Here is a 15900-nt window from a genome sequence, read left to right as displayed (position 1 = left end):
TGCTTGCTGTGAGGTAGGTAAGAGATTTATGGATCACTCCACTCACCGCTGAAACGCAGTCAGCCGTTCCCAGAGAGGCGCACCAGCATCTCGGCTGCCGCAGAACTGCATGATCGCTCCTGGCAGGAGGCGTCCAAAGCTGCTGGGTAGCTCCGGCTCCTGCTCCCCGCTGTGCGAACCTGAACCGCCGCACCAAAGCCAGGGGAGCTGCCCAGCAGAAACGACAGGAAAACGTGGGTCGGCATCTGGTTGGACATGCCGGGGAAGCTGGAGACAGGGGATGCCGCTCCTAGACTTTGAATAAGTCCAGTACCTTCCTCCTGCTGAGAAAAGTGTACTTTTTTTTTCCTAAATCAGCTGAGATCCCTGGTACATGCTTCATCTGGACAATGTCTCTGCAGCATGTCAGATCTGAGATGGGAAATTTGCTGTAAGTTTTAGAAGCTCGTTGCACAGGCCCAACAGTAAATTTGGCTGATAATATAATTCTGACAAAGTTATTTTACTTAAAAAGTTATACTCGTTGGAGTAAGAGAATAGCATTCTGAAGGACCAGAAGGCTTTAACAGGCTAAGCACTAATCTAAGCACTTTTTTCTACTGTTAATTCTGAAAGGAGATACTTTATACAGTTTTCTTTTACATTTTTCCAAGCATCTAGTTTTTTCACACTAGGCTTCAATTAAAGTAAAAAAAAAAAAAAAAAAAAAAAGGTTGAGCAGGGATGGGGCAGTTCAACACACAGAAAATGAAACTCAAACAAAACTCTTCTCCTTTCCTGAAAGTCTCCTGAATTTCCACAGCTCCTCCACATCCCTGCTCCCAAATGCACAGGATTGCATGAGAATAAATTAAGACCATGTATGCTGAAATGCAGTGGTAAGAAGGTCCATACAAGCACCACAAGTAAGTGCCAAACACTAGCGCAGCAAATGCTTTTCCATATTTACAGAAAAATCCATGGAACTGCTCATTTGAGAGAAAGGAGGGTTATTTTCAAACAGCATATTAAGTGAGTTGATCTTCCACTTCTTCCTGAGGCAAAACAGCCTTTCGTACCAAACAAGGGCCACAAGCTCTGATCCCAAATCTGTATCCCATTTCAGAGATGACTTGACTTCCCAGGGAAGCTTCATCAGCAGTTACATGGCTAACATACAGTCACCCTGCTGTCAGACCTGCTGGGACATCTGTGTGTTAAAGAAGTTTCCTGACCCTAGGTTTCCCGAAGCAGAGTCTCAGACACGGGGTATCACGAATTAATTTACTATAAGTGGTTCAGCGGCAAATAACAGCTCGAGCTGGGTGCCACCGGAGAGCGACCCCGAACAAAGAAATCCCTGGGCAATTACACCCTTGCAAGCTGAGTTCCCACCCTTCACGTGACAGTTTGGAACCAACGGTGGTATTAAGATCTGGGGTCCTCCTGTTCTTCATTGGGTCCCTTCACTGTCTCCAGGCGGCTGCTCCTTTGCTTATCTCTGCGGTTGCAGCTTCTGCTGTGGGTTGTAACTCCCTTATCTCCCGGCTCGGACCGGCTCTGGGCCCTTCTTTTACTTAACTAGGTAAAAATTCAACATAGCTAGGTGAAAGTTCACAGCTGGCGGCCTGAGGCTTCTGCAAATATAGCTACTAACGCCAAGCAAGTTATGCTAAGCGATCAACTCCAGACAGCTGCAGTCTGATATTCTTTAACAGTCCTCCCTTTGTTTTTATTAAGCATTCCTGCCAATACATTAAGCAGAGTTCCCGAAGTCTTTCGAGACGTACTAACACTTTCCATAATTTTATGTACAATATGATTGTAATAGGCATAACAAGGTTAAACTTAACACAACTACTACTGGGTGCAAGATGCGATTATGAATCCCCGTTGCGGTTGGTGACCATCCCAAGAGAGTTTCCCACCAGTGATGTTCTCCGTCCTTTATTACCCTTTCGAGTACACAATGGATTTCTTTTGTATCATGGTGGACAGTAATTAGAGCTTTTTGTCCATTATTCTGTATATGTTTTAACAGTTGATATAAATCATCATGTTGTAGTAGTTTCTTTACCAAAGTAAGATTCATTCCAATGGGAGTAGGCAATAAATCTCGATTTAGTGTATAATCAGATTGTAACAATTGGTAAGACATGACAAGAGCTGAATCATTAAAATTGCATCCTATAATTGTAGTGAAGTTGCAAACACAAACATTTGAGTGATTACTGGTATCTACAGTAATGCTATCCGCTAATATAAAATCACAAAGGGTTCTCATACAAACACATCCTTTTCCAGTATATACAAGTATATACAATATATACAGTTTCAGGGGTTTCATTGGGATGTATTTCAAAATGACAAACATTTTGTTCAGTGTCAAGACAAATGTCTTGGGCTTTGATGGTATTACTCTCACAGATAAATCCTTGTTGTTCTTGTACAACGCATGCGTTAACATCTACGGTTTGCCATTTGTTTCCATTTCGTTGGGCCCATATTCTATGTTCTAACGGATAGAGTATAGTTCCACTGTGATTTAATCCCAATGCAATGATTAGGTATATGGTGTATACCGAAGCATTGTGTATTGTTAAGACGAAAGCTGTGGCCTTATTGTTGATGGGGTCACAAGCAAAACTGACTAAATACCACCAGGACTGGAACTCTTTCTCAAATTTTGTTGCATTCTCCCAAATTACTTTTTGAATTTCAGTGGGCAAGGTCCTCTCTTCATCTTCTCTTATAATTGTTGTTGCCACAGATTGTATCCATAGCTGAGCTTAGATACAACTAAGAGCTAGAGAAATATTATTTTGGGTCATACCAAGTGCATCTACAATAAACTGATGGTCCTTTTCATTAACTTTTTCCCATTGAGGCAATATATCAGATACGAGCCGTTGATTAGTTCCCAAAGTTAACAGAGAGGATCGTAATGGGTGTTCTAATTTGTTTAGATCACTTGTTGTTGTGCTTAGTTTATTTATGAGTACTTCAGCATCTATACTATTTAAGACTCCCAATCCTGTCCCTGTGATACCAGCCACATCTCTCCTTGTTCGTCTTGGAGAGGTGAGGGTTTGCCCACGTAACCATGCTAACCACCCTGCATAGGACGTACTCAGGAATGGTGAACAGGTTGGTTTGGTTGTAGAGATATTAATTTGCATTAATAGTTCTACTCGTTTAAGAGACCATGATGGATTGGATAACAACACTTGTTGTTGGCCTGTATTTTTGATCACTTACAGTCCAGTTTCAGAAGTTTGTGGAATCAACTCCTCTCTGACTAGTGGAGTTGAAGTTGGGACTACAGTACTTATCTTGGTGGTTGGAGGGACAGTTGTTGATCCTGGGATGATAATTTCACAAGTCACGTTAATTTGTGTTCTACTTTCAATTTGCACTGATAAGCAGCAGGCTTCACCTCCCAGACACGTAGTCAGGTGATCTTTCCTTGGGCTATAAGTTCTGTCAGTGTCTAAACAATAATCACAACTGCTGGCCACGGGTTTTACAGTCAGGTTATCATTTTTATCTGATTCACAGCAAAAGGTAAGATTCTTCTTATTGGGTCCTAGGTAATCTAGGAAAATTATCTTCCCCTCAGTTTTGTTAACTTTCCACATTTTTGGATCTTCTGTTATTGATATACTTAGCCATGCTGTAGCGGTCATCAGGGTCGACAGTACCAAGAGTAGCGAGATGCCCCACTTCATTTCTTTTCTTTTTTTCTTTTTTTCTTCAGTACAAGAGTTCCTCAGGAATCATTCATTTGTCAGTTGGTTGGTTATTCACCGCTTGTTTGACATAATAATGGTGTATCCAATTTTCCTTTCCTAAAACTTTAACAGCAAAATAAGAACTTGGTAAGACAGTATATGGCCCGTCCCATTTAGGTTCTAATTTGGATTTTCATAAAAATACTTTAATTAAAACTTCATCCCCAGGTTGTATATCATGCACTTGTATTTCAGGAAGTGTGGATTGATACCATTGAGCATATTTTTAAAGATTTTCAAACCTTTTTTGCATACATAGAACATACTGGGTCAGCCATTCATCCCCGTCCAAAAGGCTGGTCTTAGCCAGGATATAAGTCCCTGGTATGGCTAAATGTCTCCCAAAGAGAATTTTTGCTGGTGTTAGTCCTATGGGCTGTCGCAGAGCATTTCAAACACCCCATAGAGCTAAGTTCAATGCTTCTGGCCATTTTAGACTAGTGTGTGTGCATATTTTTGCTATCTTTTCTTCTAATGTTCTGTTCACTCTCTCCACCTGTCCTGAAGACTGTGGGTGATAAGGGGGGAAGTCTCTTGCTAAAGCTGCCGCCAGTAAATTAGCCTCTTGTTCTTTTGCTCTCTTTCTTTCACTTGCTCAGCTTTCTGTTTTTCCTCTCACCCATCATATACGAGTACTGCTACACTTAAAATCTTCTGTAAAGTCTCTCCTTGCCAACCTGGTATATGTTCTTTAAAATACTTTTGTATGTCCAGGGCCGCTTGATCTACAAAACCCCTAATTGCGAGTGCATCATTGAAGTTTTGCAGGGCCATTCCCCCGTATTTTAGCAGGGCTTGCCGAAGCCGTCCCCAGAGGCCACTGGGGTGTTTGTGTAGTCGCTGTCTACATTCTTGAACTTTAGTCCAATTTACTCCTAACTCACTGCATGCCCTAATTGCTTCTATTAAATTCTGGAGTCCTGTTTGGCACGCGGCTCTATCTCCTGCATTATTATAATCCCGATTTGGATCATTTGCTGACCAGGGGTTTCTATTTCCCTCGGCTTGTTGTGCTAGTTCTGCATCTTTATTGACTATTTTATCCTGTTCATCTGGTTGAAATAATTCTCTCAATAGAGTATGGGTATCTCCCCAACTTGGGTTATACCCTGTACGTATGTTGGAAAATAATTGAGCGCATTGCTTGGTGTCTTCCCTTAACCTCGGCATTTTGCTTCCCCCCAAGGCTAAATCGCTAGGATTCCCAGGTTGATTAGTAAATACATGTAATACAGCAGGAGGGGGATTGGCTCCACCTATTCCCCCTTGCTGTAAAACGGCAGGATTAGGCAGCACTTTAGAGACCATAGGATAGAGCCCGGCAGCCGGTAAAGTAGAGGTAGGTGGTAAAGGAGGAGAAGGAACAGCAGATAGATCATCAGGCATACAAGGTGGGGCAGATACAGTTTGAACATTATTTGGGGTATTAGCATCTGCTAGCGCTAGTGTCACCTTTGGCAGGGTCTCTCTCTTCCCCGACCACTGGCTTGGGTGCTTCCGTTCCCCTGCCCAATTATCCCAAACATACCAGTAATCCATTTGTGCTGGAAACCTGTCCTCGAGATGGTATCGCAAAAAGGTTAGTTTCTGCTGGTCAAAAGCCCCTTGCAGTGGCCACCGTCGTGCTGGACTACCATTTTTTGTTGCGAATGGCTAATCCTCATGACATAGTGTAACTGCGCGCCTTTTTGACAAGCCAAGTGTACCATCAATTTTTTTCCAATTTTCCAGTAGCTCGGCTAAGGGCGTCCCCTTCCCTACACCAGGTACATTTCCCATCGTTCCTCGTCTACGTGCACCTCACGCTGATCAGGCTGCGCACCCTTTGAAAAAGCTGCAGCAGGGGAGGGACTTGAACTCACCCCTGTGTTTTCTACCGATAGGGACTCGAACCCCCTCTAAAGCTTTCACCGAATCTGCTCAGGGAATTTTAACACTCACCCTTCGGCTTCCTCCTGCTCCAAAGGTCCCCGGTGAACTCACCCGCTGCTGGCAGTTGGATGTTTGGAGACAGCAAGGTCCGATGGTGGTGACCTAGGGTCCCATATGGGTCGCCAAACTGTTGAAGAAGTTTCCTGACCCTAGGTTTCCCGAAGCAGAGTCTCAGACACGGGGTATCACGAATTAATTTACTATAAGTGGTTCAGCGGCAAATAACAGCTCGAGCTGGGTGCCACCGGAGAGCGACCCCGAACAAAGAAATCCCTGGGCAATTACACCCTTGCAAGCTGAGTTCCCACCCTTCACGTGACAGTTTGGAACCAACGGTGGTATTAAGATCTGGGGTCCTCCTGTTCTTCATTGGGTCCCTTCACTGTCTCCAGGCGGCTGCTCCTTTGCTTATCTCTGCGGTTGCAGCTTCTGCTGTGGGTTGTAACTCCCTTATCTCCCGGCTCGGACCGGCTCTGGGCCCTTCTTTTACTTAACTAGGTAAAAATTCAACATAGCTAGGTGAAAGTTCACAGCTGGCGGCCTGAGGCTTCTGCAAATATAGCTACTAACGCCAAGCAAGTTATGCTAAGCGATCAACTCCAGACAGCTGCAGTCCGATATTCTTTAACATGAGTATACAGTAGCACAGTATTACACTAAAGTCTTTTTCATACCAGCGAGGACTCACTTCAGAGGGGAGTTAATTTCAGAGATTTATTCCTTTCTGGTCTTACAACAAAATAAGTTTCTAGCCAACTGAATAATTACTCTTATAATGTAATCTTGCTAGTGTGGGAGCATCTCTGCTTAAGTTTATAAAGACCAGATTAGGGCTCACAAACAGTTCTGGCAGGGAGCAGCATTAATCTCGTTTCACAGAGGAGAGGCAAGGCACAGAGGTACAAAGCGCCTTACCCAGAGTTTGCCAAGCAGCAAGAAATGAGGAAGGTTTTTAAGCATCTCAGGGTTTCTCACCTGCCTCTGAAGCGCCCATCCACACTCTCAGATGTCAAAACCAGGACTCAGCTTCAGGTGGCTGCAGTCTGATACGGCTTTTGCCATACGTGTTCTGTTGCACTCTGCAGTACGTCTCTGTGCAAACATGCAGACAGGCAGTTACGTCAGACGTTAATACAACTACACTCCTAATGTCTGGCTCACACTGGGCTGTTAGTTACAGAAACCAAGTGCAATTCCTCAGAATCATCAAACAGGGCTGTGAGATGGTCACAGCAGAAGAGCCTGTTGATGTCAGTGCAGATGCTCCCCAATATAAGACACACGTCGAATGCTCTTCCTGCTGACTGCAATATTACTGGGTGGTATTTAAACAAATAACTTTGTAACTAAACTGCATGATACCGGGGAGGCCAAGTGTGTCAAATTTGGCCAAAACTTGAGAAAGTAGTTGAAAAAAATTAGTTTAAGATTTTGCATTCATAGTTCCAGAAAGAAAAAATCCTTCTGAATTCGAAATTCCATGTCCCTCTTGTGAATTGAGGAAAAATTCATTTCTTAAGCATTTAAAGAGCCTAAAAAGGAACTGAGCTTTTGTTTTAGATTGCAATGTTTTATTCACACCAAACTTTTTTCTGTGTTTCAGTATGCAAAAGGCTTTTCCGGTTGAACAAAAACTAACCTTTTAGCAAACAAACAAGAAACCTTTCAGGTCAGCCACCAGCTTCCCCCTTTACCCCGCAAATCCCACTTGTTTACTCAACTCTGCTCTTAAATTTTGCTGTGGGATTTTTAAATCTGCATTTGGGTGCTTTATTTTAATATCTTTGCTTCCCGCTTTCCTTTCATTTCTTGTGTAATCAACACCATTAGATCAAAGCATTCTGATGCTTTGTGGAACTGCACTTTTGTGAAACCAAAAGCTGGCTATTTTAGAAGTCTTTCTCAGCAGTCTTTGTCAGCTTCCCAAATTCTGGTAAAGCAAAGCTAGGGCAAGTCAATAGCAGTTTGTTACAGCACAAAGCATCTGTCTCCGAGGATAAACAAGTTATTGACATGGTCTTTCACTCTTACAGCATCACGCTCTCCAGCCAATTATAATACTATAAATAGTAAAACAAAGCAACACTTCATCCTGCTGGCTAAAGACCTTTATCTTCTGATGTTACAGTGACAAACAACAGGCAAATGAAAATACACTCCCCAAACCTTAACAAAATAATGGTTAAACCCGGATTTTTATTTTATTTTATTTTTTTTTTGCATATGGGTGTACAAATCCACCAGCACCGAATTCAGTGCAACGCTCTTGTTTCAGATCTGGTTCTGCAGACATCCAAATTCTTGTGCAATTTTACACTTGATCATCTTCCCGTTTAAATCACCCAGACCAGAAAAGTACAAAAAATCATGCCTGTACATAAGCATCCAGACCTGTCTTAGTAAAACAAGTTCATCTGGAGGCTTCTTGCTGAAAATGTGACTCTTCAGTTTATTGGGACATAAACACAGAGTTGGAAAATGCTTAAAGTGTCATGACAGCTAAGAGATAACTGAAGTTAAAGGAGGGCTAACTAAATGCAATGCCACTTGTATAAATATTCGCAAAATCAAGATATCTTAAAAGCACCTTAAAGATGCTGATCTAACCAGTCTGTGTTCATAAGAAGGCAAGTCTGCAGACCCTCCAACTCCCGCACTGCTGCTGAGCTCCTGGTCCTGTGCTCCAGCTGGAAGCAGTCGGAGTTTGGGGCATACAGGGAGACAAGTCAGGCCAGCAAATGCTCAGTTCCATGGATACTGCAGAGACAGACTGTGTGCACACATCCTATGGAAACAACCAAACTTTCTGCATGTGCTACACCTACATTTGGATATCATTCTTTAAGGCCAAGAAGTTCATGAAACTCAACTACTAATATTTCTAAAACTAAGTTTATAATTTTCTTCCTTTTCAGTTCCTTCATCTTACATCCTAAAGATGGAAAGGACCTTTTCTCCCTCCCTACCGTCATATAAAACCCCAAGAAGACTAGAAAGCAGAAGGAGCCTGGAGGAATGTGGCCCTCTGGGGCCAAGACTCTTAGAAACATCAGATGTTGACCAAAGCTCCTTTGAATATTAGCAGACTTACAGACTTACAGCAAGCTGTCTGCACGCAAGGTCTTGGGCTGTTCCACTAAATGTCCCACTGAAATAACACAGCAGCAGCTCAGCTCACAGCAGGGCTGGCCCCACGCAGCAAAACTCCCCACACAAGAAGTCGCAGCACTTCATACACACAGCAAATCCACCCATGAGGAGAGTTTCTGGTCCCCGATGGGTGTGAATTGTGCTGGGAAGAAGGGGGAGAGCCAGAAGAGAGCTGGGTCCCTTGGGCAGAAGCAGCTCTTACATCCAGCCAAGGAGGCCCTGGGTGCTGGAGTCAGAATAAGGAACCAGGACATTTCCCATTCCCTGGGTTAAGTCCTGGGCAGATAAGTAAGGAGGTAAGGCCCCAGGCTCTTCACTTTTACTGACCATCTCTGCCATATCCTGACTGCAGCAACCAACAACTTGCCCTGCAATAACTCCAGGGGAGGCAGCGCATGGACTTTGAATTCCTGGCCAGGAGGCAGTAGGTAGCACTCTTGGGCTGCTGTAAAAAGATCCCCCCAAATTAGTGTCTCTCATGATTCACCAACTCTGAGAATGACAGCAAAAGCAATCTGCACTGAAAAAAATGGGGTGGAAGGACCCCAGCTGGTCCAGAGTTTGAGTTAGATATGTCTAAACCTCTCCCTATGGTGTGTTCCCTGAAGAAGGTCAAAAAGTCTCTGAACTCAAAACAGACAAGCTTTATTTGAACAAATTAAGAAATTTAACTTTCTAAACAAACTCAGACTATCTGTGACTAAAATATACAGCACTCTGCTCACTCTCTTTCAAAGCTTGGCCACAAGTCAGTGACTTCCGAGTTGCAGCCACCCATGCTTGTCCACCCGGCTCCCTGGGGAGTTCCCCGAACCTACTGGGCTTCTCTCCACTCCTCTCAGCTATTTTGTGATCCCTGTGCCCGAGCTGTCCCTCCCTTGGGGCTGTGCTCCCTGGCTTTGCTCCCCTGTCCATCTCTCAAATCTTCCCTCTGCATATGCTCAGTAGCGCCCCAGAGAAAGGCCAATCTCCCTCTGCTTCCACAGGGTAACCCCTGATCCAGCCTCTGCCTTAAGGAACACAAACATAACTGGTGTAAAAAGCAGGAAAAAAAGATACTGTTGTTACAACAGGCATAAAAGATTGCTCTCTGAATCAGATGACTTCTTCTCTCTAAATTACAGCTCAGTCCCACTCATGACATGAGATGGAGGTGACTTTTAATGATGGGGTGAATGCACTGCTGCAGGTCCTCGGCCAAGCCGATGTCCACCCAGCAGACAGCACCCAGGTCCATGCCGCAGAGCTCCGCTCACATGGCTCCCCGCTTCCTCCCCAGCCGAGCCAACATGCCCAAGAGCGTCTGCAAAGGGACCATCCTGCATCCCGCAGAGGTGCTGCCATAACACAAGTGCTTCTCTCTTCTGCCCCAACAACCACAGTCAAAAATGTTTTGCTTCAGGCAAGTCCCAACAACTGCGTGCAATAAATCTGCCCCAAGAGGCTAGCAAATATTTATCATCATAACGCTGAAATATGAGAGCCAGGAGGGAGCCCCGTTAACTCCAGGAGAGTTTTTTTGAGGGGAGGGACAAGAGCAGGACCTGCCCCTTTCACTGGGATGGCCCTTTTACCAGAAATATCGCTGAGTCCAGATCAGCTTCAGGCGGTGAAAACTGTAACACAGCACAAGGAATTTCTCTTTGACCTTCATTTCTCCCCTTTGCTATGATACATCATTGCATTTGCACAGCTTGAGCGGTCTCTGTTTGCTGGATTCATTTGAGACACATAATGTTTTTGCCCAAACTCTATTTCCTTCCTTCCAAAGCAATAAGAGCTGCTTATGACTCAGCCTTCAATAAAATACACAGCAAGGACCATTAAAATGAATGCGCAGTACAAGAATAAAATCCATAGGATACATTTTTTACACTAGAATCTTCACAGCCCTTTATTTACCCCCCAAAATAACATTAACCCCTGTTATATTTTGGTACAAAGTAAATCTACCAGCAAAGGAGCCATTTTAAAGAAAATCATTCTGCAATGTTGAGAGAATCCATGTGATAAATAAAGTGATAGATGGGAATTGAACATGCTGTGAGTTGGTGCCTGAAGGGCCCAGCCCTCCCAAGCCTACACTACTTTCAGAAACGACACTCCAAAAACGTCTTCTGCCCGAATAACGGTACCACCCAGCTCCAAGGAAATTACTTATTAAGAACTGTGGGTGGATAGGTGAGAAGGAAGCCAGAGGGATTTTTCTGGCTTTGCATTCACAAATTTGAAAAGAGAGCATTTTGGGCAAAGGCACATATTCTCAATGAAATTGGAAAGGTTGTGTTTTTTCATCGTTGATGTTTGTGTGAGCTGGCTCCAGGTTCTGCTTGGCTGGGAGCCAGAAGTTTCTAAGTCCCCTTGATACTGAAAAGTGTTTTACTCTTTTACAGCAGTGCACAAGCAGTGGGTAATGAAGTAACACAGCAACAACCCTATAGGATAGGTAAATAGCATTAACCTTGCTGTACGCTGGGGGAACTGAGACTCAGCATCCTATATTAATCCACCACACCAAAGCATCTCACGAAACTCGCTTGAAATGTGATTCTAAACTCTCCAAAATGACCCTTTGCACTGAATTCCATGGGGTTTCACCCAGACACTAATCTCTGTGATTTTTTTAAACTTGTTAATTTCTTTCATAAGAGAGACATCCAGACCCGCAGTGTTCTCTCACAGAGACTAAAGTTTGTAGGTGCCCAAGCACAGGAATGAAGGGAAACAATGTACCATATTTCACAAAAAATCTAGTAAGAAGTAAAAATATGGCTACTTATGCATACATTCAGTGCTAGGAACTGACTGCACGCATGGTCAAAACATACTTCTAAAGTACATGAAGTGTATTTTTTGTAGATGTGAACTAAGAGGCACATGAAAGACATCCAGAGAAAAAATCTATCCTCTTTAAAGTTTCAGTACAAGATACAGCAGTGAGCTTGAGGGATACATCGGATGTGCTTTCAGGCAGCAAATACCCTTGTGTAACACCAAATGAACTAAGGACAGTTGTCATGAAACAGCCTTCTATGGCACTAGTTTTCCTTTCCTATCAGTAATCCTGCAGAATGCCATCTCAATTATATATAAGGAAAAAACAGATATTTTAGAGGGAACTATACAGAGTGATGCTCCATTGGAATATCTGGTAAAGATGCAGTTTGGCAGTTTAGGACCTGTTGTCCAGTTCAGCAGTTCCTTTCTGTCTCTAAGAAACAGGGGGAAAAAAAATGAAAAAAAAACAAAAAACCAAGCCAAACGGTATATTTCAGGCAGTACATTCACCTGCTCTCAGATCTGGGAAGGACCAGGGGGTCCCGGTCCTTGAAATGAGGAGAATAAAGCACCGTGCTGCAGGCAGCAGGCTCTGGGTCAGTTTGCATGACCACGAGCATTTGTATTCCTGTGGATGAATGAGGTCCTCCTCACCACCTGAGTTGGCCATGCACAAACAGAGTGATCAGAGTTGAGTTCCCATTTCCAGCGCGCTTGAAGCGTGTGCTAAGGCTCAGCCCTAGGAGTACCACGGGATGTTACTGCAGCTCCAAGCCTGCCCGTAGCACGAGCACAGCTAAACCTGGCTTGACGCCTGCAATAGCACTCCAGCGAGGTCTAAACTAGCTCAGGGATGGCTGCTCCGCTCTGATTTCCACAGCTACGCACCCTTTCTTGAGTGCTGCAGCACTCCCAGGTAAAAATCACTGTCTTCTGCGTACAGCCGGGGAAGTTCAGCCCCATATTCTAGCCATGAATTTGGACTCTCTCTCATTTATATCACTTGAGGATCTGGCCCAAAGACTGGCAGAAAATTAACTACTAATGACAACAGAAGTGAGAGCAGGGCTAGGACAGTACTAAGAGAGATTTTTAGAGCAATTCCTCTCCTTTGCTATCAGAGCTATAGGGTATATGGTCAGTAGAGGTCCTTTGATTTCAGCGGAGCTCTGCTGGTCAGTGCCAAGATCTGGCCCTTTTTTAAGGACATTTTGTATCCATGGTCTGACACAATGAAAATCCACCAGAGACAGAATAGCTGGTGTCTTTATTATTGCCTTTCCCTTGGATGTTCATCACGGCTTATTTCTAAATTACTGGTTGCTCTCATTAACTTTAGTGGAACTAGAATTTTACCTCCACATTTCCACTGTGATGAGAGATCTTGGTTTCTTGTGCAACACAAAAAAGACTATACGAAATTTGTATGTTTTTAAACAAGGAACCTCTCTGGATTCCTGATCTAGCTCTGTTTACAGAATTACCGCTCTATTTACAGTCAGATAAAATAGGAACATCTCAGTAGTGTAATTTCTGAAAGCAAAGCTGCATCTTTAATTAGTCAAAGACAGGCTGTGACTGTTACCAAGAGTGAGCTGCTCTGGTGAGCTGCTCTGTGGCCAGTAGGTGACAGTCTTATCAACAGAAAAAACATGAGCAGCTCACAAAGAGAAGGACATTTTGCTCAGTATCCTGGAGGTAAATGTTGATTATTTGTTTTTATACATATAGACAATTCACAGGAAGGGGCAATATTTTTCATCAAACATGCCTATAGAGAAGAAAGCCAGGGAAGTTCCTGAGTATGGTTTCCCGACCTTCCCAAAGGAGGTATTACAAATGAGGGCATTAATGATGTTATGCTCAAGAGATACTGACACAGTTCTTAGCTGCTTTCAAAAAACCCTCTTTATGGTCTCAGTACAGGTGTGAAACTAACCTATATAAACAGAAGCACTTAAATATCAAGCCATTTTGAAACATAAATACATTCAAATGCATTAGTTACACTGGCTGATGCCTTTAACACTTCAAGAAGAGAACAGCATGTAGAAAATCTATATATGCATTTTAGGTGATGGCAGTAGTTCTAGACAGTGCTGTCTGCAGTTTGGACCATGAACTCCTCCTATAACCACATGCATGTGTTCACAGCACAACACTTGCGAAGTGATGACCAAGCCAACCTTTGTAGAAAAAGCTAAGAAAATATTTTCTTTGTTCCTTTAGACATTCACATTACTTACTGAAATGGCTGCATCTTGTTTAAAATCTAAAGGAATGCAAGAGTTGCTTGAATGGATCAGTCAGAACCAGGATTAATGATTTAAGGGAAAAATGAGGGCAGAGGGAGACAGTCCACTCCACAACCATTCCAATTTGTTCCCTACTGTAGAACTGTCACTCTGTCTAGGAAACCTCACTGCTACCACCACCATCCACAACTAATCACTAGAAAGAAGCTGGATGTTTTCAAGGAGGAGTTACCTTTTGGCAAGGGTCACTACTAGCTCCCCAACAAATGCAATTTTAAGAAAATGTTTCATGCCAAAAACAAAAAGCCAAAATACACTTGGCTGATCAAATCTATTTTAACAGAACTGGGGCTTTGCCTTAGCAAAGGTCAAGTACAAACTTTTAAAAACTAAATAGTTTGGCCAGTTTGAGAGGTATCTTGCCAGATCCTCAGACAGTGTAAAACAGCATAATCCCATAAAACAGAGATATGCTGATTTAAATATCTACCTCTGGCAGTTTTTCCTTGTGAAAAGAGGATTTCAAGGTATAAAAACTCCCAGCTGTGGGAGTTTTAATCACATGTGCTGGGTACCACAGCATATCTTGATCTGAATTGTGCATTAATAAAATTCTACCAGCTGCATTAGATCTTAATTTGTCCATGGTTCTCTGCAGTATAATGTATGCAGTTATGCATTACTAGTGTAATAAAGAAATGCGCTGTGAAAATGAATGGATACCACACTGACTGTGTCGTAAATCTTGCCTGCATTGCTACTCTCCTGTCCTGGTGTTGAGAGTTGAAGTGAACGCTGCCCTTTCATGTAACAGTATGTCAAGAAAGCTCAGAGAGTGATGGTGTGAACCTCAGGACAGGTTATCATTACTACCAATCAGTCAGAGAGTTATTAGTAGATGCAATGCTATAAAAGGTGTGTTCTTACCTTGGTTTGGCTAACCCAAACTAGCTGACTGAAGTTGAAAAACAGGTGTAATTCGGATTTGAACACAGATATGGCATCCAACACTGTGGTCTTTTACCAAAAAGTTATCCATCCTGAGAGTAACTGTCTTTCCTGCCATGGACATAACTTCTTCCGGACTTCATTTCTCCTTCGTGTTTCAATAATCCTTTCTTTCTCTCTCCATCATGTATCCATCTCCTTCCTGTCCTCCATCTTTTCCTTCATATTGATTTCAAGACTCTTTCCTTCTCTCATTTCCTCTTCCTCCCTTCTCCTCACTAACCACATTCGTCCACTCAAACCCATTTAATGCAGAATACTGCAGAGCACTGGAGTGGACTCTGCCTTTGGCAGTGCAAGGAGCAATGTGTGGAAATCTCTGCAGTTAAGGAGAAATCATCTTGCAGTGGTCACACAAATCCTGCTGTCTCCTTAATGCTCTCAGACAAGAGGGTACTGGGATTTGTATCCCACCCTGAGAAAAAGCAGGGCAAGTATTAGGCAAACTAATCACACTGCAGGGATTTGTATAATGAAGAGTACCTCTCTGCTTCTGGGTCAGTAAGGGTGTAAACCAACCGCACTCCACCGGTTGGGGCAATGCCATCCCAGGATCTCTTTATCCTCTTCTGTCACATTCATTAGTTGGACATCTGAACATCTAGGAAGCCATATCACAGTCTGCTTACTCTATGATTAAGCTGCATGGTTTGTCTCGGGGTATCCTTCAAAGAACCCTGGAAAGGAAATTGGTTAATAGATTGGTCGGCACTCAGGAGAGCTGGCTTCATCTAGCACAGTGAAGTCCTGTGTCTGCCTAGGGCCTCTAAATGCTCCTGTAATGCAAACAATAGTAATGCAGACTTAATGATTACTGTCACTTTCATGTGCCTATTACTGATCTCTTAATGAAATACGCTACTTACATTGCACTAGCACAAGCACAGCTCCATGCTGGCAGGATCCACCAGATCAGGCTACCAAGTGAGAAGGCTCTGCAGGACCTGCAGTACAATAGGACAGGTGCTGGAGAAATACTGTTCTGACAGTTTTTCTTACTGCTCCTG

General features: G+C 43.3%; 1 long non-coding RNA gene across 5 annotated transcripts in view; it reads right to left on the bottom strand.

The window, feature by feature from the left end:
* Positions 1 to 6304, bottom strand: part of LOC106491373 (uncharacterized) — a 125871-nt gene extending 119567 nt beyond the window's left edge. For all 5 annotated transcript variants that reach the window (XR_010885855.1, XR_010885853.1, XR_001293769.2 and 2 more), the window contains exons 1-2: positions 5712 to 6304; positions 47 to 3833 (exon numbers count right to left, since the gene is read on the bottom strand). This is a non-coding gene — a long non-coding RNA (uncharacterized lncRNA). The remainder of the gene's footprint in view (positions 1 to 46; positions 3834 to 5711) is intronic.
* Between the last annotated feature and the right edge of the window lie 9596 nt (positions 6305 to 15900).

The sequence above is a fragment of the Apteryx mantelli genome, chromosome 16 (genome assembly GCF_036417845.1).
Source record: "Apteryx mantelli isolate bAptMan1 chromosome 16, bAptMan1.hap1, whole genome shotgun sequence".
NCBI classification, from domain to species: Eukaryota; Metazoa; Chordata; class Aves; order Apterygiformes; family Apterygidae; genus Apteryx; species Apteryx mantelli.
The sequence above is the reverse complement of the archived record's forward strand: the minus strand, read 5'-3'. Positions and strand labels throughout refer to the sequence as shown.